This window comes from Equus caballus, chromosome 13 (assembly GCF_041296265.1).
Source record: "Equus caballus isolate H_3958 breed thoroughbred chromosome 13, TB-T2T, whole genome shotgun sequence".
NCBI lineage: Eukaryota > Metazoa > Chordata > Mammalia > Perissodactyla > Equidae > Equus > Equus caballus.
Window position 1 is genome coordinate 28379634 of NC_091696.1, and position 24576 is coordinate 28404209.

At 40.5% G+C, this 24576-nt stretch overlaps 1 protein-coding gene across 5 annotated transcripts in view; it reads right to left on the reverse strand.

Annotated features, from left to right (window-relative positions):
- Positions 1 to 7261: 7261 nt before the first annotated feature.
- Positions 7262 to 24576, reverse strand: part of TPST1 (tyrosylprotein sulfotransferase 1) — a 187860-nt gene continuing 170545 nt past the window's right edge. For 3 of the 5 annotated variants that reach the window (XR_011424635.1, XR_011424636.1, XR_011424637.1), the window contains 2 exons: positions 7952 to 8039; positions 7262 to 7629 (listed from right to left, as the gene is read on the reverse strand). The gene's annotated coding sequence lies outside the window, so the exon portion shown is untranslated. The remainder of the gene's footprint in view (positions 7630 to 7951; positions 8040 to 24576) is intronic. The other 2 variants (XR_011424633.1, XR_011424634.1) reach the window with 2 other exon arrangements.

Here is a 24576-nt window from a genome sequence, read left to right on the forward strand (position 1 = left end):
GGGCCTGCTGGCCTGCCGTGCTCTGATTGGCCCTCTGGCCAGCGGCGCGCCCTCTCCACCCGCTACCCCTCGTCCGCCGCGCAGGGCGGGCGTGCGCGGCCACAGCATCTAAGCGGGCCTTCTCTGTGGCTGTGAGGGTGGCTCCCGCGTCGGGGTCGAAACCTAGTGACTTGAGAAGAGGGCGGGCTCGCGGCTTAGTCGTTCGTATGTCTCCAGGACAGCGGGTCCTGTGGCTCCTTGGGCGTCGAAGGCTAGGGAAAAGGGGAGGTCGGGGCACAGGTCGCCTCAATGGAGGTGGCAGGAAGACGCCTGAAGATGTGGCGGAGGATGGCTGAGGCCACTGAGGTGTTAAGAGAGCAGCACGGCGACAGGGCTGACTCTCCTTAAGCTGCAAAACCTGGGTTTCCAGTCCTTCTTTATTGACTCAAGCGGGAATCTGAAAACGAAAACTCAAAATAGGGGTAACTGAGTTCAGTTAAGAATGACAGAGTCTCCACCGTCTCCGTGCCAGTTCCTCCGCTGGGTAGCTGGACACGCAAATGGAGACAGACCCCATCCAAAGAAGCTCACAGACTGGTGAGGCGGAGTCCAGCACCATCCAACATACCTGTCTGCATCCTTGGGCGTTGTGTCCCCTGGTGGGGGCCGGGGCAGCACAGGGGCTCTTCTAGGGATCGTTTTACGTCTTCAAACCGTTTTTAAAAAAATTTAATTTTATTGAGGTCGTAATGGTTTATAACATTGTGAAATTTCAGTTGTACATTGTTATTTGTCAGTCACCATACATACGTGCCCTTTTACCCTTTAGGCCCACCCTCCAACCCCTTCCGCTCTGGTAACCACTGATCTGTTCTCTTTGTCCATGTGTTTGTTTATCCTCTACTATGAGTGAAATCCTACCCGTCTTTGTCTTTCTCTGTCTGGCTTATTTCACTTAACGTAATACCCTCAAGGTCCATCCATGTTGTTGCAAATGGGATAATTTTGTCTTTTTCTTTATGGCTAAGTAGTATTCCATTATATATATATACATACCACATCTTTATCCAGTCATCAGTTGATGGGCACTTGGGTTGCTTCCACATCTTGGCTATTGTGAATAATGCTGCAGTGAACAGAGGGGTGCATAAGTCTCTGAATTGTTGATTTCAAGTTCTTTGGATAAATACCCAGTAGTGGGATAGCTGGGTCATAATGGTATTTTGATTTTTAATTTTTTGAGATAGTTCCATACTGTTTTCCATAGTGGCTGCCCCAGTTTGCATTCCCACCAGCAGTGTATGAGGATTCCCTTTTCTCCACATTCTCTCCAGCAATTGTTGTTTATTGTCTTTGTAATTATGGCCATTCTAAGAGGTGTAAGGTGATACCTCATTGTAGTTTTGATTTGCATTTCCTTGATGATTAGTGATATTGAATAGTGTTGGCCATCCATATTTCTTCTTTGGAAAAATGTTCATATCCTCTGCCCATTTTTTGATTGGGTTGTTTTTGTTGTTGTTGAGTTGTGTGAGTTCTTTATAAATTTTGGAGATTAACCCCTTGTTGGATATATGACTTGCAAATATTTTCTCCTAGTTCGTAGGTTGTCTTTTCGTTTTGTTCCTGATTTCCTTTTCTTTGCAGAAGCTCTGTAGTCTGATGAAGTCCCGTTTGTTTATTTTTTCTTTTGTTTCCCTTGTCCAAGTAGACATGGTATTCAAAACGATCCTTCTAAGACGGATGTCAAAGAACGTACTGCCTATATTTTCTTCCAGGTGTTTTATGGTTTCACATCTTACCTTCAAGTCTTTGATCCATTTTGAGTTAATTTTTCTGTATGACAAGGGATAATGGTCTACTTTCATTCTCTTGCATGTGGCTGCCCAATTTTCCCAACATCACTTATTGAAGAGACTTTACTTTCTCCATTGTATGTTCTTAGCTCCTTTGTCAAAGATTAGCTGTCCGTAGATGTGTGGTTTTATTTCTGGGCTTTCAATTCTGTTCCATTGATCAGTGTGTCTGTTTTTGTACCAATACCACGCTGTTTTGATTACTACAGCCTTGTAGTACATTTTGAAGTCAAGGATTGTGATGCTTCTGGCTTTGTTCTTTTTTCTCAGGATTGCTTTAGCTCTTCGGGATCTTTTGTTGCCCCCCATGAATTTTAGGATTCTCTATTCTACTTCGGGGAAGAATGTTACTGGGATTCTGATTGGGATTGCATTGATTCTGATTGGATTGATTCTGATTGTAGATTGCTTTAGGTAATATGGACATTTTAGTTATGTTTATTCCTCCAATCCATATATGTAGAATATCTTTGCATTTCTTTATGTCATCATTGATTTCTTCCAGTCATGTCTTATAGTTTTCATTGTATAGGTCTTTCACCTCCTTGGTTAAATTTATTCCTAGATGTTTTATTCTTTTTGTTGTGATTTTAATGGGGTTGTATTCTTGAGTTCTATTTCTGTTTGTTAATTATTAGAGTATAGAAAGGCAACTGATTTTTGTAAGCTGATTTTGTGCCCTGCAACGTTGCTATAGTTGTTGATTATTTCTAATAGTTTTACAATGGATTCTTTAGGGTTTTCTATATATAAAATCATGTCATCTGCAAACAGAGTTTCACTGCTTCATTACCAATTTGGATACCTTTTATTTCTTTTTCCTGCCTAATTGCTCTGGCCAAAACCTCTAGTACTATGTTGAATAAGAGTGGTGAGAGTGGGTACCCTTGTCTTGTTCCTGTTCTCAGAGGGATGGCTTTCAGTTTTTCCCCATTGAGTATGATGTTGGCTGTGGGTTTGTCATATATGGCCTTTATTATGTTGAGGTACTTTCCTTTTATACCCATTTTATCGAGAGATTTTGTCATAAACAGATGTTGGATCTTGTCAAATGCTTTCTCTGCATCTATTGAGATGATCATGTGGTTTTTATTCCTCATTTTGTTAATGTGGTGTATCACACTGATTGATTTGCAGATGTCGAACTATCCCTGCATCCCTTGTGTAAATCTCACTTGCCATGGTGTATGATCCTTTTACTGTATTACTGTATTCAGTTTGAAAATATTTTGTTGAGGATTTTTGCATCTACGTTCATCAGCGATACTGGCCTGTAATTTTCCTTCTTTGGGTTGTCCTTCTCTGGTTTTGGGATCAGGGTGATGTTGGCCTTGTAGAATGTGTTAGGAAGTGTTCTGTCTTCTTGAATTTTTTGGAATAGTTTGCAAATAGGTATGAAATCTTTGAATGTTTGGTAGAATTCTCCAGGGAAGCCACCTGGCCCTGGACTTTTTTTGGGGGGCAGGTTTGTGGTTACTGTTTCAATCTCTTACTTGTGTTTGGTCTATTAAGATTCTCTATTTCTTCCTGGTTCAGTTTTGGGAGGTTGTATGTGTCTAAAAACTATTTCATTTATTCTAGATTGTCCAATTTGTTGGCATATCGTTTTTCATAATATTCTCTTGTAATCTTTTGTATTTCTGTGGTATCCATTGTAATTTCTCCTCTTTCACTTCTAATTTTTTAAATCTGCGTCTTCTTTCTTTTTTTCTTAGTGAATCTGGCTAACCATTTGTCAATTTTGTTTATCTTCTCAGAGAACCAGCTGTTTGTTTCATTGATCCTTTCTACTTTTTTTTTTGTTTCAATTTCATTTATTTCTGCTCTAATTTTTATTATTTTCCTTCTTCTCCTGACTTTGGGCTTTGTTTGTCCTTCTTTTTCTAGTTCTGTTAGGTGTAGTTTAAGATTCTTTACTTGAGATTTTTCTTGTTTGTTAAGGTAGGCCTGTATTGCCATGAATTTCCCTCTTAGGACCATTCTTACTGCATCCCATTTGAGTTGGAATGATGTATTTTCATTTTCATTTGTCTCCAGATGTTTTTTGATTTCTCCTTTAATTTCTTCAATGATCCATTGGTTGTTCAGTAGCGTGTTGTTTAGTCTCCACATATTTGTCACTTTCCCAGCTTTTTCCTTGTAGTTGATTTCTAATATCACAGCATTATGGTCAGAAAAGATGCTTGATATGATTTCAATCTTAAATTTATCAAGGCTTGCCTTGTTTCCCAACATATGATCTATCTTTGAGAATGTTCCATGTACTCTTGAGAAGAATGTGTATTCTGGGGATTTTGGATGGAGTGTTCTATATATATATACATTAACTCCATCTGATCTAGTTTTTTGTTTAATTCCACTATTTCCTTGTTGACTTTCTGTCTGGATGAATCTATCCATTGATATAAGTGGTTTGTTAAGGTCTCCTACTATTATTGTATTGCTGTTAATATCTCCTTTGAGGTCTGTTAATAGTTGCTTTAGATACTTTGGTGCTCCTGTGTTAGTGCATATATCTTTATAAGTGTTATGTCCTCTTGGTGGAGTGTTCCTTTTATCTTTATATACTCCCCCTCTTTGTTTCTCATTGCCTTTTTTATCTTGAAGTCTACTTTGTCTGATATAAGCATGGCAACACCTGCTTTGTTTTGTTTGCCATTAGCTTGGAGTATCATCTTTCATCCCTGCACTCTAACCTGTTTTTGTCTTAGAGCTGAGATGTGTCTCCTGGAGGCAGCATATTGTCGGGTCTTGTTTTTATAATCCATCCAGCCATTCTGTGTCTTACATTTAGAGTGATTATTGATGTATGAGGGCTTAATGCTGCCATTTTATCACATTTTCCAGTTATTCTGTATTTCCCTTGTTCTCATCCCATGTATTTTGCACTGCGAATTCAGTTTGGTCTTCTTTATGATAGTTTTCTCTTTATTTATCATTTGTGTCTGTGTTCTGATTTTTTATTTAGTGGTTACTGTGAGGTGTGTATAAAAGATTTCATAGATGAGGTCATCCATTCTCATAGCCTCTTATTTCCTTAGCCTAAGCAGGTTCCATCCCTTTCCTCATGCCCATGTAAGTTATTGTTGTCACAACTTATTCTGTTTTGTGTTTAAAATGAAGTGGTATAGTTATCTTTGATGTTTTCCTTCCCTTTATCTTCAATGTTATAATTAAGTGTTAGTTAGCCTGTTCTGATAGAGAGCTGCAATTTCCTGATTATGTCTGCCTACTTATCTCCTTGCTCAAGGCTTCGTAAGCCCCCCTCCCCCTTTTTTTTCTGGTATGAGGACCTTTTTGATCATTTCTTGCAGGGGGAGTCTTGTGGCAATGAACTCCCTCAGCTTTTATTTATCTGGGAAAGTTATTTTTTCCCCATCATATCTGAAGGATATTATCACTGGATAGAGTATTCTTTGCTAAAAGTTTTTGTCTTTCTGATTTTGAGTATATCATTCCACTCTCTCCTAGCCTGTAAGGTTTCTGCTAAGAAATCTTCTGAAAGCCTGATAGAGGTTCCTTTGTAGGTTATTTTTGTCTGTCTTGCTGTCCTTAATATTTTTTTCTTTGTCATTAACTTATCCAGTTTTACTAATATGTACCTTGGAAAAGATCTTTTTACATCGATTTAATTAGAAGTTCTATTAACTTCTTTTAGTTGTAATTCCAGCTCCTTCCCCAGGTTTGGGAAGTTCTCATCTATTTCTTTGAACAAGCTCTCTGCTCCTTTCTCCCTCCCTTCTTCCACTGGAATACCTATAATCCTTATGTTGCATTTCCTCATTGAGTTGGATATTTCTCATAATTTCTTCATTTCTTTTTGGTCTTAGTCCTCTCTCCTCCTCCATCTGAAGCATTTGCTTCAGCATATTTCTGTCCTCTAAATTGTTAATTCTGTCCTCCATAATGTCAGCTGTTATTTAAGGACTCCAAGTTTTTCTTTATTTCCTTCAGTGTGTTTATCATCTCCAACATTTCTGATTGGCTTTTTTTATGGTTTCAGTCTCTTTTGTGAAGAGTTCCCTCTTTTCATTAATTTTATTCCTGATTTCATTGGACTATCTTTCTGAGTTTTCTTGTAATTCATTGAATTTTTTTATGATAGCTATTTTGAATTCTCTGTCATTTAGATTGTAAATTTCTGTGCCTTCAGGATTGATATCTGGGTGGTTATCATTTTCCTTCTGGTCTGGAGTGTTAATACACCTCTTCATACTATTTGATGGGGTGGATTTGTGCCTTTGCATAGTGGTAGTTTCTGGTCGCAGATTCCACCTGCTGCCACAAATGATCAGGGCAGGAGCTGTGTATTCTGAGCCTGCCGTGATCCCTGGCAGCTATGCCTGACCTTTGAAAACTATGTTGACAGGGCCCATCTCTGTTTGCCCACTCACCACTGCTGCTTTACAAACGTATGTGCAGGCACTCTGGAAGGGGTTCCCTGCTCTGGCTGACTGGCAAAGCTGGTGCACAAGGTGGAGGAGAGGTGCTTTGTTTTGCATGCGTGATCCCAGGGGTGCTCCTGCTCTGCATTCACTGTCTGCCTTCCTATGGTGCTGGGCTTGGTGAAGATGCCCCTGCAATTGCTTAGCCTCCTTGGTGTGGAGCTTTCCCATGGACAAGTCCAAGACTGAAGGTGTTCCCATAGAGACCTGCCCCTCCCCCCTCTCCTCAGAGCCACATGCAGTCCTGCACCCTAAGTCACTACCATTGGGGGAGGGAGAGGAGATACCCTTACCTCCTTTCACTGCCTTCCAGGGATCCATCACCTCCACCTTCAGACATATGGCCGTGTGGATCTCTCAGATGTCTATTGTGCTGTGTGAGTGTCATCTGTTGGTTTATGAGTATTCTTTTCGTTGTATCTTAGCGGGGAGAGTCTACAGGAAGACCTCATTCTGCCACCATGCTGATGTCACTCCTCAAATGATTTTTATATCCATTCCTCATTTGATTCTCACACTGTTGTGACAGAAAATAAAACTGAGGCCTAGAGGATTAGAATAGCTTCGAGGAGGTCAGCAATGAACTAGAGGCACAGCATGTCCTCTGTTGGACCCATCACACTCCCACCTATAGGAGTTTCTAGGTCACTGTGTTCTCCAAAGTTAGTTGCATCAAAATCACTGGAGGAGGATCTTGTTAAGAATACAGATTCCCAATCCCACCTTCAGAGAATCTGATTTGCTCAGTCTGTGGTGAAACCCTTGAATTTGCATTCTGAACAAACTCCCAGGGAATTCTGATGCTGCAGGTCCATGAACCACACTTTGAGTAGCACTATCCTAAAGAAGCTCCCCTGAGGCCTTCTCCTATCTATCACTACTTGCCCCAGCCTTTCTCAACAATATCTATAACAAAATTCCCTCTTTTCATCCTCATGACAATTAGGATGCTTCAGCTTTAAGAGAAAGCACAACCCAAAGTGCTTTAAATAATAAAAGAATTTTATTATCTTTCATAACAAGAAGTCTGAGTAGGGATCCTGGGTTGGTTCATTAAGTAACTCAACAAGGAGTTACCTGGACCAGCTTCCTTCCAATTATCCGCTCTTCCAGTTGGCCTCTCCCCTAGGAATCCATACAAGAAAACCACAGCACTAGGGGCTATCAGGGAGACATTTGTTCCAACACCTTACAGCAAGGCTGTATAGACAAAATGGGAAGGGAGCCCTAGAGGCTCAGGAGGTAGGAAAATCCATGTGCAATCAGTTCTATGTTGCTGACTGTATTGGAGTTTTCGTCTTCCATTTCTGCTGAGGGTTTCCTTTGGGAATGTAGTTTCCCAGTTGGTTCTGTTTATACGGGGGGAAACAGATATAAGCAGGTATTATCAGACTGATGTTGGACTGGAGGCCCAGAGTCCCACTCACTCACCCTCATTGTCCTCTGAAGTGGCCCATGAGGCATCTCTAAGGGTCTCACAGTGTTCAGCAGCCTGGGCTGAGGACTTGTTGAGTGAGTAGGAAAGGGTTGGAGCAGACTTTCTGGGAAAGCAGGGCAGTTTGCTGGCAGCAGGTATCCCCACCGCCAAGCAGAGTGACTCCCAGGCTGGTTCACATGTGGGCTGCGGGGAGGGGTCTGTGGGCCTTCAAGGGAGGAATAGGTAATACATACCCATGCAGAGGTGGGGGCTGCTCTCAGAGCACAGGCAGTTATAGCCCTGGGATTACTTGTCCTCCAAGAATCAATCAAACAAACAGTCCTACGGGGAACCAAACCTTGAGATTAATAAACTGGATTCCATTCTCCATGCTTCCCCAAAGAAAAGAACTTTTGAATGCTGACAGATCTCCAAATTTCTGATTCCTGAATTTTCTCTCTTGATTCTAATTTATTGAATAAATACTTTAACAACAATAAAGGAAATAAAAACAGAAACAAAAGTACCCATCTTTTCAACATAACCTTCTTTTAGTTTTAATTTTCATTTAAATATTTTAGACATATAAACAATTATAGGTAATAATAAATGAAACCCCATGTACTCGCCTCCCAGCTCATGAAATACAATATTACAAACAAAATTGTATCTGCACATGCTCCCTAATTGCACTCCCCTCCCTCCTAAATATGGTGTGTATTAGTCCATGCATGTTTTCTTTTTTGCTTGGAATATATGGTACAGAAAAGTACAAAACCATATATATACAGTTTTAAGAATAATTATAAAGGAGATACTCATATAACCACCACTCAATCAAGAAATAGAACATTGCCAGCTCTCACACTCTCCAAGCGTTCCTCCCTGATGAAGACAACCTCCATTCTCCCAGAGGTCACCACTCTCCTCACTTTTCTGACAACTATTTCCTTGTTTTCTTGACTTAATGTCCCCAAACCTGGTTTACCTTCTTTTCTACTTCCTTAAGACTGAAAGTCCCTTGCCCTCCCACCCTTTTCTCTCAAGTATCTAATCACTTGACTTTATTTTCTCCCTTGTCCTACCAAGACCCTATGTGTCCATTTAAACATCTCTCTGGGGAACAAGTACATGTGTTCCTTCCCTCTTCAGCACTTGACCACCCTACAAAACCAATAACCTTAGATTAACCTATCAACCTTTTGTGCTCTACCTCTGGGTAGGTGCCACCACCATGTGAATTGCTACACCTACAAACACATAATTAACTCCCAGTTTCATCAGGGTATCCATCCATGTGTTTCTTCTAGTCAGCTCTCTTTTCTCTTTTTTTTCAGTGAGGAATATTGGCCCTGAGCTAACATCTATGCTAATCTTCCCTATTTTGTATGTATGACATTGTCAAAGCCTGGGTCGGTGAGCAGTGTGTAGATTTGTACCTGGGATCTGAACCCACTAACCTCAGGCTGCCAAAGCAGAGCATGTGAACCCAACCTCTATGCCACCAGGCTGGCCCTTTTCTCTCTCTCTTTTTTTTTTTAATTGAGGTATAATAGACATATAACGTTAGTTTCAGGTGTACAATATTTGATATTTGTATATATTGCAAAGAAATCACCACAGTAAGTCTAGTTAACATCGGTTACTATACATAGTTGTGGAGTTTTTTCTTGTAATGAGAAATTTTAAGATTTATTCTCTTGGCAATTTTCAAATATGCAATTATTAACTATAGTTGCCATGCTGTACATAACATCTTCATGACCTATTTATTTTATAACTGGAAGTTTGTACATTTTGACTCCCTTCACTTGTTTTGCCCACCCTCCACCCCTCACCTCTGGCAACCATTAATCTGTTCTCCGTATCTATGAGCTTGGTGCTTTTTTTTTTTTTCTTTTTAAGATTCCACATATAAGTGAGATCATATGGTATTCGTCTTTCTCAGACTGACTTATTTCACTTAGCATAATGCCCTCAAGGTCCATCCATATTGTTGCAAATGGCAAGATTTCATTATTTTTTATGGCTAAATAATAGTCCATTGTATATATATATATATATATATATCACAATTTCTTCATCCATTCATCCATCAATGGACACGTAGGTTGTTTCCATTTCTTGGCCATTGTAAATAATGTTGCAGTGAATGTAGTGATACATATATCTTTTCGAGTTAGTTTTCTTAAAGTAAATACCCAGAAGTGGAATTGCTGGATCATATAGTAGTTCTTTTTTTAATTTTTCTTTTTCCTGAGGGAGATTCACCCTGAGCTAACATCCATTGCCAATCTTCCTCCTTTTGCTTGAGGAAGATTAGCCCTGAGCTAGTGTCTGTGCCCATCTTCCACTATTTTGCATGTGGGTCATCACCACAACATAGCCACTAACAAGTGGTGTAGGTCTGCATCCAGGAACTGAACCCAGGCTGCAGAAGTGGGACATGCTGAACTTAACCACTCTGCCATGGGGCCAGCTCCTATTTTTAATTTTTTGAGGACTCTCATACTGTTCTTCATAGTGGCTGCACCAATTTACATTCTCACCAACAGTGCACAAGGGTTCCCTTTTCTCCACATCCTCACCAATACTTGTTATTTTTTGTCTTTTGATAACAGTCATTCTAACAGGTGTGAGGTGATATCTCATTCTGGGTGTTTTTTGGTGAGGAAGATTTTCCCTGAGCTAACACCTGTGCTAATCTCCCTCTATTTTGTTTGTGGATTGCCACCACAGCATGGCTTGATGAGTGGTGTGTAGGTCCGCATCTGGGATTTGAACCCTGGGCAGCCGAAGTGGAGCTTGCAAACTTAACCACTATGCCATCAGGTTGGCTCCTCATTTTGGTTTTGATTTGCATTTCCCTGATGATTAGTGATGTTCAGCATCTTTTCATATACCTATTGGCCATCTCTATTCTTCTTTGGGAAAACGTCTATTCAGATCCTCTTCTCATTTTTTAATCAGATTGTTTGGTTTTTTTGCTATTGAGTTGTATGAGTACTTTATATATTTTGGATATTAATTCCTTACCAGATACATTATTTCAAATATTTTTTCCCATTCCATAGGTTGCCTTTTCATTTTGTGGATGGTTTATTTTGCTGTACAGAAGCTTTTTAGTTTGATGTAATCCCACTTGTTTATTTTTGCTTTTGTTGCCTTTGCTTTTGGCGTCAAATCCAAAAAAATCATTGCCAAGACCCATGTCAAAGAGCTTACCACCTCTTTTCTTCTAGAAGTTTCATGGTTTCAGGTCTTACATTCAAGTCTTTAATCCATTTTGAGTTAATTTTTGTGTATGGTGTTAGATAGTGGTACAGTTTCATTTTCTTGCATGTTGCTCTTTGGTTTTCCTAACATCATTTATAGAGGAGACTGTCCTTTCTCCCACTGTATGTTCTTGGCTCCTTTGTCATAAATTATTGATCATATATGTAGGGGTTTATTTCTGGGCTCTCTATTCTATTCCATTGATCTATATGTCTGTTTTTATGCCAATACCATACAGTTTTGATTAATTACTCTAGCTTTGTAATATAGTTTGAAATCAGGGAGTGTGATGCCTTCAGCTTTGTTCTTCTTTCTCAAGATTGCTTTGGCTATTCCAAGTCTTTTGTGGTTCCATACAAATTTTGGAATTGTTTGGTCTAGTTCTGTGAAAAACTGCCATTGGAATTTTGATAAGGATTGCATTGAATCTGTAGATTGCTTAGGTAGTATGGAGATTTTAACAGTATTAATTCTTCCAATCCATGAGCATGGAATTTTTTCCATTTATTTGTGTCTCCTTCAATTTCTTTCATCAATATCTTATAGTTTTCAGTGTATCAGCTCTCTTTTCTATTTCCAATGTTACCATCCTTTTCAAAACCCCTCCTCACTCCAGGAAATTCCCTCTCCTTCCAGCAAATAACAACTTTGCTTTTATTGCATAGAGAAATGTAGGCTATCAGGCATGAAAAGCTCCCTCAACTTCCTAGCATCTCATCTACAACTTAACTAGTTAACTCTATCTGCAAAATCTCTTTCCCTCCAGCTTTGGAGAAGTTTCTCTTCTCTGTGTTTAAGGTTAATTCCTACATTGGGGCTTTCACTTTCCAGGATTGTACCTTGCTCCATCAGTTAACCCTTCTCTCTCATGAATTTTTTTTTATTAAGATTATGATAGTTAACAACCTTGTGAAATTACAGTTGTACATCATTATTAGTCATGTTGTAGGTACACCACTTCACCCCTAGTACCCTCCCCCCATCCCCCCTTTCCCCTGGTAACCACAGATCAGTTCTCTTTGTCTATATGTTAACTACCACCTATGAGTGGAGTCATACAGAGTTCGTCCTTCTCTGTCTGGCTTATTTCACTCAACATAATACCCTCAAGGTCTATCCATGTTGTTGTGAATGGGACGACTTTGTCCTTTTTGTGGCTGAGTAGTAGTCCATTGTATATATATATATATATATATATATATATATATATATATATACACACCATATCTTCTTTATCCAATCATCAGTTGCTGGGCACTTAGGTTGGTTCCATGACTTGGCTATTGTGAATAATGCTGCGATGAACATAGGGGTGCATGGGACTTTTGGAATTGCTGATTTCAGGCTCTTAGGATAGATACCCAGTAGTGGGATGGCTGGGTCATAAGGTATTTCTATTTTTAACTTTTTGAGAAATCTCTATACTGTTTTCCATAGTGGATGCACCAGTTTGCATTCCCACCAACAGTGTATGAGGGTTCCTTTTTCTCCACAGCCTCTCCAACATTTGTCACTCTTGGTTTTGGATATTTTTTGCCATTCTAACAGGTGTAAGGTGATATCTTAGTGTAGTTTTGATTTGCATTTCCCTGGTGATTAGTGGTGATGAGCATCTTTTCATGTGTCTATTGGCCATCCTTATATCTTCTTTGGAGAAATGTCTGTTCATGTCCCCTGCCCATTTTGTCATTGGGTTGTTTGATTTTGTGTTGTTGAGCTGTGTGAGTTCTTTATATATTATGGAGATTAACCCTTTGTCGGCTATATAACTTGTAAACTTTTTTTTCCCAATTAGTGGGCTGTTTTTTTGTTTCAATCCTGTTTTCCCTTGCTTTGAAGAAGCTCTTTAGTCTGATGAAGTCCCATTTGTTTATTCTTTCTATTGTTTCCCTCGTCTGAGGGGTTACCGTGTCCGAAAAGATTCTTTTGAAACTGATGTCAAAGAGTGTACTGCCTATATTCTCTTCTAGAAGACTTATTGTTTCAGGCCTAATCTTTACATCTTTGATCCATTTTGAGTTTATTTTAGTGAATGGTGAAAAAGAATGGTCGATTTTCATTCTTTTACATGTGGCTGTCCAGTTTTCCCAGCACCGCTTGTTGAAGAGACTCTCTTTTCTCCATTGTAGGACCTCAGCTCCTTTGTCAAAGATTAGCTGTCCATAGATGTGTGGTTTTATTTCTTGGCTTTCAATTCTGTTCCATTGATCTGTGCACCTGTTTTTGTACCAGTACCATGCTGTTTTGATTACTGTAGCTTTGTAGTATGTTTTGAAGTCGGGGATTGTGATGCCTCCAGCTTTGTTCTTCTTTCTCAGGATTGCTTTAGCAATTCGTGGTCTTTTGTTGCCCCATATGAATTTTAGTATTCTTTGTTCAATTTCTGTAAAGAATGTCATTGGGATTCTGATTGGGAAAGCGTTGGTAGTATGGATATTTTAACTATGTTTATTTTTCCAATCCATGTGCATGGAATGTCTTTCCATCTCTTTATGTTGTCATCGATTTCTTTCAAGAAAGTCTTGTAGTTTTTGTTGTATAGATCTTTCAATTCCTTGGTTAAATTTATCCCAAGGTATTTTATTATTTTTGTTGTTATCATGAATGGGATTGAGTTCTTGAGATCTTTTTCTGTTAGTTCATTGTTACCATATAGAAATGCTACTGATTTATGTATGTTGATTTTATACCCTGCAACTTTGCTGTAGCTGTTGATTGTTTCTAATAGTTTTTCTATGGATTCTTTGGGGTTTTCTATATACAAGATCATGTCGTCTGCAAACAGCGAGAGTTTTACTTCTTCGTTGCCTGTTTGGATTCCTTTTATTTCTTTTTCCTGCCGAATTGCTCTGGCCAACACCTCCAGTACTATGTTGAATAAGAGTGGTGAAAGTGGGCACCCTTCTCTTGTTCCTGTTCTGAGAGGGACGGTTTTCAGTTTTTGTCCGTTGAGTATGATGTTGGCTGTGGGTTTGTCATATATGGCCTTTATTATGTTGAGGTACTTTCCTTCTATACCTATTTTATTCAGGGTTTTTATCATAAATGGATGTTGGATCTTGTCGAATGCTTTCTCTGCATCTATTGAGATGATCATGTGGTTTTTATTTCTCATTTTGTTAATGTAGTGAATCATGTGATTGACTTGCGGTTGTTGAACCATCCCTGTGTCCCTGGTATAAATCCAACTTGATCATGGTGTATAATCTTTTTGATGTATTGCTGTATTCGGTTTGCCAAAATTTTGTTCAGGATTTTTGCATCTATGTTCATCAGTGATATTGGCCTGTGATTTTCCTTCTTTGTGTTGTCCTTGTCAGGTTTGGGGATCAGGGTGATGTTGGCTTCATAGAATGTATTAGGGAGTGCTCCATCTTCCTCTATTTTCTGGAATAGTTTGAGAAGGATAGGTATTAAATCTTCTTTGAATGTTTGGTAGAATTCTCCAGAGAAGACATCTGGTCCTGGATTCTTATTTTTGGGGAGGTTTTTGATTACTGTTTCTATTTCTTTACTTGTGATTGGTCTATTCAGATTCTCTATTTCTTCCTGATTCAGTTTGGGGAGGTTGTATGAGTCTAGGAATTTATCCATTTCTTCTAGGTTGTTCAATTTGTTGGTATAGTTGTTCATAGTATTCTCTTATGATCCTTTGTATTTCTTTGGTATCTGTTGTGATTTCTCCTCTCTCATTTCTAATTTTATTTATTTGATATGTCTCTCTTTTTATCTTAGTGAGTCTGGCTAAGGGTTTATCGATTTTGTTAATTTTTTCAAAGAACCAACTCTTTGTTTCATTGATCCTTTCTACTGTCTTTTTTGTTTCAATATTGTTTATTTCTGCTCTAATTTTTATTATTTCCCTCCTTCTACTGACTTTGGCCTTTGTTTGTTCTTCTTTTTCTAATTCTGTTAGGTGTCGTTTGAGGTTGTTTATGCAAGATTTTTCTTGCTTATTGAGGTGAGCCTGTATTGCAATGAATTTCCCTCTTAGGACTGCCTTCACTGTGTCCCAAATAAGTTGGTATGGTATGTTTTCATTTTCATTTGTCTCCAGATAATATTCGATTTCTTCTTTTTATTTCTTCAATAATCCATTGTTTGTTCAGTAGCATGTTGTTTAGTCTCCACATTTTTGCCCCTTTCCCAGCTTTATTCTTGTAGTTGATTTCTAGTTTCATAGCATTATGATCTGAAGAGATGCTCAATATTATTTCAACCCTCTTGAACTTATTGATGCTTGCTTTGTTTCCCAACATATGGTCTATCCTTGAGAATGTTCCATGCGCGCTTGAGAAGAATGTGTAACCTGCTGTTTTTGGATGAAGTGTTCTATATATATCTATTAAGTCCATCTGGTCTAATTTTTCATTTAATTCTATAATTTCCTTGTTGAGTTTCTGTCTGGATGATCTATCCATTGGTTTTAATGGAGTGTTGAGGTCCCCTACTATTATTGTATTTTTGTTGATGTCTCCTTTTAGCTCTGTTAATAGTTTCTTTACAAATTTTTGTGCTCCTGTGTTGGGTGCATACATATTTATAAGTGTTATGTCATCTTGGTGGAGTGTCCCTTTTATCATTATATACTGCCCCTTTTTGTCTTCCTTTATCTGTTTTGCTTTGAAGTCTACTTTGTCTGATATAAGTATGGCAACACCTGCTTTCTTTTGTTCATTATTAGCTTGGAGTATTGTCTTCCATCCCTTCACTCTGAGTCTGTGTTTGTCTTTGGGGCTGAGGTGTGTTTCCTGGAGGCAGCATATTGTTGGATCTTATTCTTTGATCCATCCTGCCACTCTGTGTCTTTTGATTGGAGAGTTCAATCCATTTACATTTAGAGTGATTATTGATACATGGGGGCCTACTGCTGCCATTTTATTACTTGTTTTCCAGTTGTTTTGCATTTCCTTTGTTTCTCATCCCATGATTTTTGGATTCCTAATTCAAGTAGGTAAATTTCTGTATTGGCTTTCTTCTTATTTGTAATTTGTGTCTTTATTCTTGTTGTTTGTTTAGTGGTTACCAGGTGGTTTGTATAACACATCTCATAGATGAGATAGTCCTTTCTTTGATAGCCTCTTATTTCTTTAAATTAAAACGTTCCTACCCTTTTCTCTTCCCCTTCTAGCTTGTTATTGTCAGATTTTTTTTTCTCTTCTTTTTTGTGTTGTGAGTTTGTGGTTAAAATGACTAGGTTATATTTATTCTTGGTGTTTCTGTTCTGTTTATCTTTAATCTTTTATTTAACTTTTGCTAACCTGGTGTGATGGAGAGCTGCTACTTTCTGTTATTGTCCTTCTGCTTATCTCCTTTGTTCTGGATTTTGTAACCCCTTTCCTTTTTTTGATTTTTCAGGTATGAGGTTCTTCCTGAGCATTTCTTGAAGAGGGGGTTTTGTGGCAATCAATTCCCTTAACTTTTGTTTATCTGGGAAAGTTTTTATTTCTCCATCGTATTTGAAGGATATTTTCGCTGGGTAGAGTATTCTTGGCTGCAGGTTTTTGTCCTTCAGAATTTTGAATATTTCATTCCAATCTCTTCTAGCCTGTAAGGTATCTCCTGAGAAATCTGCTGAGAGCCTTATGGGGTTTCCTTTGTAAATTATTTTCTTCTGCCTGGCTGCCCTTAGTATTTTCTCTTTGACATTGACTTTTGCTAGCTTCACTACTATATGCCTTGGGCTTGGTCTTCTTGCATTAATAAAGTTTGGCGATCTATTGGCTTCTGTCACATGAAGTTCCATCTCTCCTCCCAAGTTTGGAAAGTTCTCAGCCATTATTTCTTTGAACAGGCCTTCTGCCCCCTTCTCCTTCTCTTCTCCCTCTGGTATACCTATAACCCTTATGTTGCATCTCCTAACTGAGTAAGATAATTCTTGGAGAGTTTCTTCATTTCTTTTTAGTCTTAGTTCTCTCTCCTCCTCTGTCTGCAGCATTTCTATATTCCTATCCTCCATTTTGCTAATTCTGTCCTCCATATTATCAACCCTACTGTTCAGAGAGTCCAGATTTTTCTTAATCTCCTCCATTGTGTTCTTCATCTCCAGTATTTCTAATTGGTTCTTCTTTATAGTATCAAGCTCTTTTGTGACATAGCTCCTGAACTCATTGAGTTGTCTATCTGAATTCTCTTTTAACTCATTGAGTTTTTTAATAATGGCTGTTTTGAAATCATCATCATTTAGGTTATAGATTTCATTGTCTTTGGGATTGTTTTCTGGGTGCTTATCATTTTCCTTCTGTTCTGGAGATTTAATATATTTTTTCATACTGCTTGATGGCATGGATTTGTGCCTCCACATCAAGATAGAGTTTAGTCGCTGCTTCCACTTGTTGCAACTGGTGTTGTGGGGGGGGGGAGCAGCTGTTTAGACTGCACCAACCAGGAACCCTGTCAGCTGTTACTGAGTGGACCCAGGCCTCTCCTCGTAGTCACAGTGGTCTTGTGGGATCCCTTGTCAGTTGTGGGGGCAATTGCAAGGGGGCCTCAGGCTGCTGGTGCCTACTGTTGCAGCCCTCCTAGACGCGCTCCCTCCTTGGGGTCTGCAGCAGTGTTATGGGCTTTCCCAGCAGCCGGGAGCAGGATCACCTATAATCACAGCTTTGTCACTGTCAGAGCCCACAAGATCACACTTGTCCACTATAGGTCCAAGCAGAGCTATGGGTATCTTCTGCAATCTGTGGTTAGCTCACCTCGTTGTGCTACTTTTGCCCCAGGACCTTCCAGCCTTGTGATTGCCGGTCGGGACCTCTCCACTAGTTAGTGCTGTGCAGAGGCTTTCACTGAGGCTGCTGTGGGAACCTGGAGTTCCCCCCGGGCCACGTAGCTGTTCCACTGGAGCTCCACCCAACCCCACACCACTCTCACGGAATCTCTGGGAGCCCCTTGCCTCGTCTGGGACATGGCCAGAGTCCGTGGGCCTGGCGGTGGCTGGCAGGCTGCTGCCTTGTGGGGAATTCTGCTCTTTGGGAGCTTCCTGGCGTTCCGAATGCTGGGTGGGGCCTCCCCGCTAATGGTGAGCAGAGGCTTTCCCTGCAGCAGGTGTGGGACCCTGGAGTTTCCCCCTGGGCCATGGAGCCGAGTGCTGGAGCTCCACCCAGTCCCCAAGCACGTCCATGGGAAGTCTGGGTGCCTCCTGCACCGTCTGTGCACAGCCGGAGACCGTGGACCTGGCAGCAGCTGATGGGCTGGTGCCCTGCCAGGGAATCTGCTCCCTGGGAGCTTCCCCTTGTTCTGAATGCTGGGAGGGGCCTCTCTGCTAATGGCGAGCAGAGGCTTTCCCTGCCGGTGGGTGTGGGACCCTGGAGTTTCCCCCTGGGCTTAGGTGTAATCACGGGGGGCTTAGGTAGGGCTGTTGTCACCTGTTTCCACCATTGCTCCGCCAGTGAGTGCACACTCCTGCCCTTGGTGCGTGGCGATGCTATGGGGGAGTCTGCTGGAAGAAAGCCTCTTGCAGATACCAGGCTGTCTGGGGGCCGGGGGTCGGAGAGTTTTCACCTATTTCCACCTCCTCCAGGGGAGAAGTCCGTCCGCCTTCCGATGTATAGCAGCACGAGTCTCTCAGGCATCTTGAGATGCTATCTGGATATCCTTTGTTAATTGGTGAATGTCCAATTAGTTGTAGATTCGAAGGGGGAGAGACAAAGAAGCCCACTCACTCCGCCATCTTGGTCCTGCCCACTCTCTCGTGAATTTTTAGTCTCTCCCTCTATATGGTTTTCTTTGCTGCGGCCTATTTTATGTACCAGTCTCTCTTATCATAACAAACAAAAACTTTCCCTCAATCCTGCATTTTTCTCTACATAACACACCTTCTTTGTCCCTTTGTAGTCAACATCTTCACAAGAATAGTTCAAACTTGCTTCTTCTACTTCCTTATCCCCATTGCAAGTTAGACTTCTGACCCATCACTTCCCTGAAACTACTCTCCCCAAGAATCAGCATTTTCTCCTAATTGCCAAGCCCAAAGATTTGTCTTTCTTGAACTGTCTGAAGCATGCCACCATTGACCAGTTTCTCTCTTAAAATCCCTTCCTCTTTTGAACTCCATGACTCTCCTCTGGCTCTCCTACTCTTTCCAATTGTTTTCCCTCTCCCTTGCAGGCCCCTCCTCCCTTTCCTTTCTTCAGTGATGTTGGATCCCAAAACTAGTCCTCGGTTTCCTTCTTTCCCATTCCACATGCACTCTCAAGGTCATTCCATCTACTCGTCTGGTTTCAACCACCATACATTAAAGATTTTCAAATTTAAATTTCCAGCTCAGCTTTTCCCCCCAAACTTCAGATCCTTATCCTACATAAAATTGACTACTTGGCATCTCTAACTGGATGTCCCCAAGGGATCTCAAACTTAATATGTCCAAAACCTAACTCAGCATCTTCCCACCAGTTTATCGTCCTTTATTTCTTCAAATTCTCTCAATTCCTTTTCCTCATTCATGGGGTACAAAGGGAAAAGTGTGACTGAGAGGGAGTTGGAGGTTGGCCTTCCCTTGCCCTCCCATCCTTGAGGAGGAGGTTGTTAGCCAGCAGCTTCCTAAGGCACAAAAGCTTGACTAAGGGCTCACTTGCTCTCAACCCAGCTCAGCTCCCCCCAGCCTCTGAATCACCCCACTCATAAACTACTGCTATTCCTTAGCCTGGAATTCTCTTCCCATTGTCCACTTGGTAAATGTGGCTGTTCAGAGTGGTTCTCTCACCTCTTTTCTGACCCCCTTAAGTGTGCCTCACTGAGTGCTGGAAGCTTAAAATCTAAAAGCTACTTTTCCCAGAGTATCGTGTATCCCGGGTTCCACAGGTGATCTAACTTTCACCAAGCCCTTTCATCAATGCCCTTGCGATCTGGAGGGGGAAAGTGCACACTGAGTTGGAGGCCATGCTTCTTGCTCTTTTGGTGGGTAAACTTGGACGTGGAAGTGTTAAAACTTTTCCTTTTTGCTGCGGTTGTAGCAGAGGTTCCAGTGTTGATCTCTAGCTTTCTGGATGTCAAAAAGCAGGGTGAGGGCATCCATTTTGCTGTTTATTAATCTCTTTAATAAATACTATCTCTAAGGCCCATAGTAGGTACATAGTAGGAACTCAGGAGATGAACACATGAAAGAAATTTGTGCTATGATCATGTTCAAATAATTACTTCTCCATAGATTTTTTAAAATCTATTTTATTGGTATTCTTAGTAATATAGAAGCATGAATTGCTGTTATTAATATCATAAAGGTGGGGAATTCCAGGATGCCATCATGCTGGGATGGTGGGAAGGAGCTCCCCTCAAGTAGTGGGATGTCTTAGGGGTCTTACCCAGAGCAGACCATTAAGGGAGGGCTCTTTAGTTTGGGGTGCACACTAATAATCATGGATATCTTCACTGTGCAAGATGACATGGGCCCTGAAGTGCTCCCATCCCAAGCTCTTTACATATAGGCTTTTAATGACTATTGTTTTATATTTTCATTTATCATTTAATTATAATAAAACAGAAATCACATAAAATATACACGCAAAAATAAAACATCCAGAATTCCACGAAAATAGTCTTTTACGAATTTGGTTTGCAGGTCCATGGTTGTCCTACCTACTACGGCATATTACTTTCTCATCTCTTATGTCTCTGAGTTCTTGTTCCATTCACTTCTGGAAGCATTACGGTCAAATCTCATCAGTAGGTGGGTGAGTGTGTTGCAGCCACTTCCCCAATTCTCCTTGCCACCTCATGCCCAGTTTGTGTGGCATTTTCACTGGTCGATCAGTTCAGGTTTGAGCACTTCATAGTTTAAATATCTATTACTTCAATATGATTCCACCCAGTGGACAAAGAATTTAACTGGAAATATATTATCCTCTACGCCCTGATAAAATGCACCCTATCTCCTAATGTCCCCATCTCTTGGGGCCTCTCTCCCGTTCCACAGCCCTTCTTCCCCCAGGCATCCCAACCCACTTAGAAAATGCATTAAATTTGAGGCTGGGAGGGGCCTGCTTCTCTGAGGTAATAAAAGGGCATCAGGGAAAAACAATTTGCCATTTGCGGGGGTGGGGGTGGGGGTGCTTCCTAGCACTGACGTGTTTGCAATTGCCAGCTGAGAGTCTTTTCGGTTGGCTAGAAACATTAAGGCATAGTGAGACATTCATTAAAAAAACCTGAGGCAACAGAGGATTAAAATAACCTATAAGAGGCAAGATCGGCAGCAAAGGGCCAGATAGTAAATATTTACAGCTTAGCAGGCCATACAATTTCTGTCGCTACTCCACTCTGCTGCTGTTAAAGGAAAGCAGTCATAGACAAGACGTAACTGATAGTGTGGTCAGATTGGGCTCACTGGCTGTAGCTTGCCACCCCCTGCATAAGAGAAATGAGTCAATGCTAACCCACCGCAATCTGTTCAAATGTGCTTCATCTGAAACTCCTACTAGCTGATACCTTGCTTTCATTTCTGATTCAAGTCTCAGTTGTCCATTTGTGAAGAACAATCAATAGTCAAGTCTTGAAGATTATTAATATCACTAGTTTTGCTCAAAAGAGTTGGCTAAATAATAAGACATCAGAAAATCAATGAACTGCAGGTCCACTTGAGGTCTAACGAGACGTGTAGTCTTGGGGAAGTGACAGCGCAACTCTAGACCCCAGTTTTGGGGTTCAATCTCACGATTTCTTTCTTTAAAAAAACTCTATAATGTTTTTTACAAAAGTAATTCATGTTGACCGTAGCACATTTAGAAATAGAGTTAAGCAGAAAGAAGAAAACAAGGATCCTCACAACTCCGCCACACAGAGACACCACTGGGGACATTCTGGCACACATCCTTTCAGCTGTCTATCAATTTAGCTATTCTATTTACTTTCCTGGCGATCCTTCAAATAATAAAAGTGGGATCATACTAAACAGCTTCATGATCTCAGATTTTTCACTTAATATAACGTGAACATTTTTCCATGTTATTAAATATTTTTCTACAATATTAGCCAAATAGTATTGTTATGTGGCTGTACCATAATTCATTTAACTAATATCCTCTTTAGTTAGGTTGTTTCCAATTTCTTGTTTGTATAAATTACATTGCAATGGGCATCTCTGTAGAGAAAGCTTTGCACACATTCCTGATTATTTCCTTCTTTCAACGTTAAAACTTTTTCATAGGTTCAGCAGTCATTCCATGTTTGGCCAATAGAGGGCATGTTGGGTCTTCCTCCTCAGGGCAAGGCCATGCATAAAGCCGTTTCTACAGTATATAACAACAAAAATAATGGTTTTATTGTGAAAATTATTCAATTTTGGATCTTCAGTAATAATCAACAAACTCCAAAGGGAGGATCAAAGTCATTTATGTCTAACAAGATTACACACACACTCAATACCTAAATAATGAACTACCTTGTTAGCACTTAAACCCAAAATGAATAAAAATTGCCTCTTTTGCCCAGTTCAGAGTAACTAAGGGAGCGCTCTGCTTTATGCAAAGACATGAAAAGTCTCTGCAGAAGACTGTAGGATAGTAACAAGCAAGCAGAAAAGGGAACTCAAGCCTGAAAATACTGACCTTGCTAGAGAAAAAAGCCCAGAGGGCCCTAGGAGTTTTAGCTCCCTAGAAATACAGATTTTGGGCCAACACTGCATGGAAACTTGCCTAGACCATTACTTATCTATCACCTAGCTACCAGGTTTTGGTAGGTAGTACTATAAGTTTTGTCAGCTAGAGATTGAAATAATTATTTTATGCGCTTTTTAAAAAATTTTAACCAAGACCATCATTTTCCAAGGGCAGTGATCTGCCTATACTTCTTGGCACACTCAATTACTAAGCACAAGGGAGGTACTTAAATAGCTGTCACTCAATGCTAATGACCAGTTTCTATTCTAGTATAATGATGATTATTGAGAGGTAGAGAGTGGTTAAGGGCGGAGGCTCTGGAGCCAGGTTGCTGTATTTGTATCCCGATTTGCTCATTCACTAGCTGTATTGGGTACTTTACCCCCTTGAGCCAATGTTTCATCATCTTGTAAAATGTGGGTAGTAACAGTATGCATCCCAGAGGTTGATTATGAGAATTAAATGAATTTAAACATGTAAAGAGGTCAGCACAGGGCCTGGACCATGAGAAGTTCTTGATAGGTGTTATTAAAGTAATTGCTTAACTAAGTGATTACTAAGATTTATTCCTCACTTTAAAATTCTATGATTCTTCATGGGTGATGCTCTCTCCAAGCTTCTCCTGTAGCCACTGAGGACAGCAGCCTCTCCCTGGCTTCCCAGGTTCACCTGCTGGCTGTGGCCATGGCTATGCTGGCTCTAGGAAGCTCTCTGATAGCCATAGGCCACATATCTACCCTGGTCCCTTACCCAGTTACCTCTTTTCAATTCAACTCCAGCCATCTTCCATTTGTTCAAAAGGAGTTCCATTTGATTCCATCAAATCAGGACATTTCACAAATATAGTCATCTTCATAAAGGTGATCTAAGATGTCATATGGAACAGAAATGTTTTCCTTCACAGGCCTCAAACACAATGTGCTCAGACTAGAAAGATACAAGGCTTTGTGCAAGAAGGGACGTCAGAAGGGATGGAGATACCACAGCCCCTGCTTCTTCAGGCCAGCTGTGCCGTGGTTCCTCTTTGTCATTTTGTGCAGCGGTTCTCTGCCCTTTTCCTATGCCAATACACTCCCATCCAGAAAAGTGGATTCTCCAGGGGTGGGCAGGTGTGGGGAATGAAAACCATATGTTCCTTTAGGGGCAAATATTGGAATCAGGCTGAGTTATAAAGATGTCCTCCCCTCCCATTCTGATCAGCTCTAGAGGGGTGCATGACCTCCTCCCAACAAAGTTAGTGACATAAGACTAACACAGGATACAAGCAAGAAAAAACAAACATATACGTCTACAGATGGGGTTCATGGCTGGCTGCTCCAAGATGTGGCACTCTGGTACGCAGATTATTTTGAACTGAAGACAATAAAGGCTCAGAAGACTCAAGAATAACATTTGACCTTCCCCCAACATGCCTGAAAGAACTTAAGATAGAAGGTCTGTTCCGGGAAGGAGCTAATACCGTGAGACAACCATAGTACAGTGTAAAACAGGGGCAACAGAAAAGGCACCCACAAGCCCACTTTCATCAAAGTTCTGTCTCTCAGCCCACATTCTCTATAGGTGGCCCAGCAAACAGCTGTCTAATAAACATCTGCATTTCCCTCTCTATGTAAATTGCCTTCCTCCTGTTTGAAGTTCCAAACCACTACTGTCAACATCCTCCTTTGTCTTTAGCTGAAGATGTATTTGACATGGCAACTTCGGCGATTCTGGAAAGTTGCTCAGTTTCCTGGATTTCTCCCAAGTATACATATTAAACTTTGTTTTATTTTGTCCAGCTAACTTGCCTTATGTCATTCTAATTTTTTGATTAGCCATAAGAACCAGAGGGAAGTGGGGGGAGGGGCAGAATTCTCCTTCTTCCCCTATAATATACATATATAACGATATGCTGAAGCTGATTTTATTGCTATTTGGACGTTGAAGGAGTTGAGTAACAAGAAATGGCACTTAAGAGAGCTGAGCCCTTAATGAGGCTGGATTTCCCAGGCAGAGGGGAGAGGCATTGGGTTTAT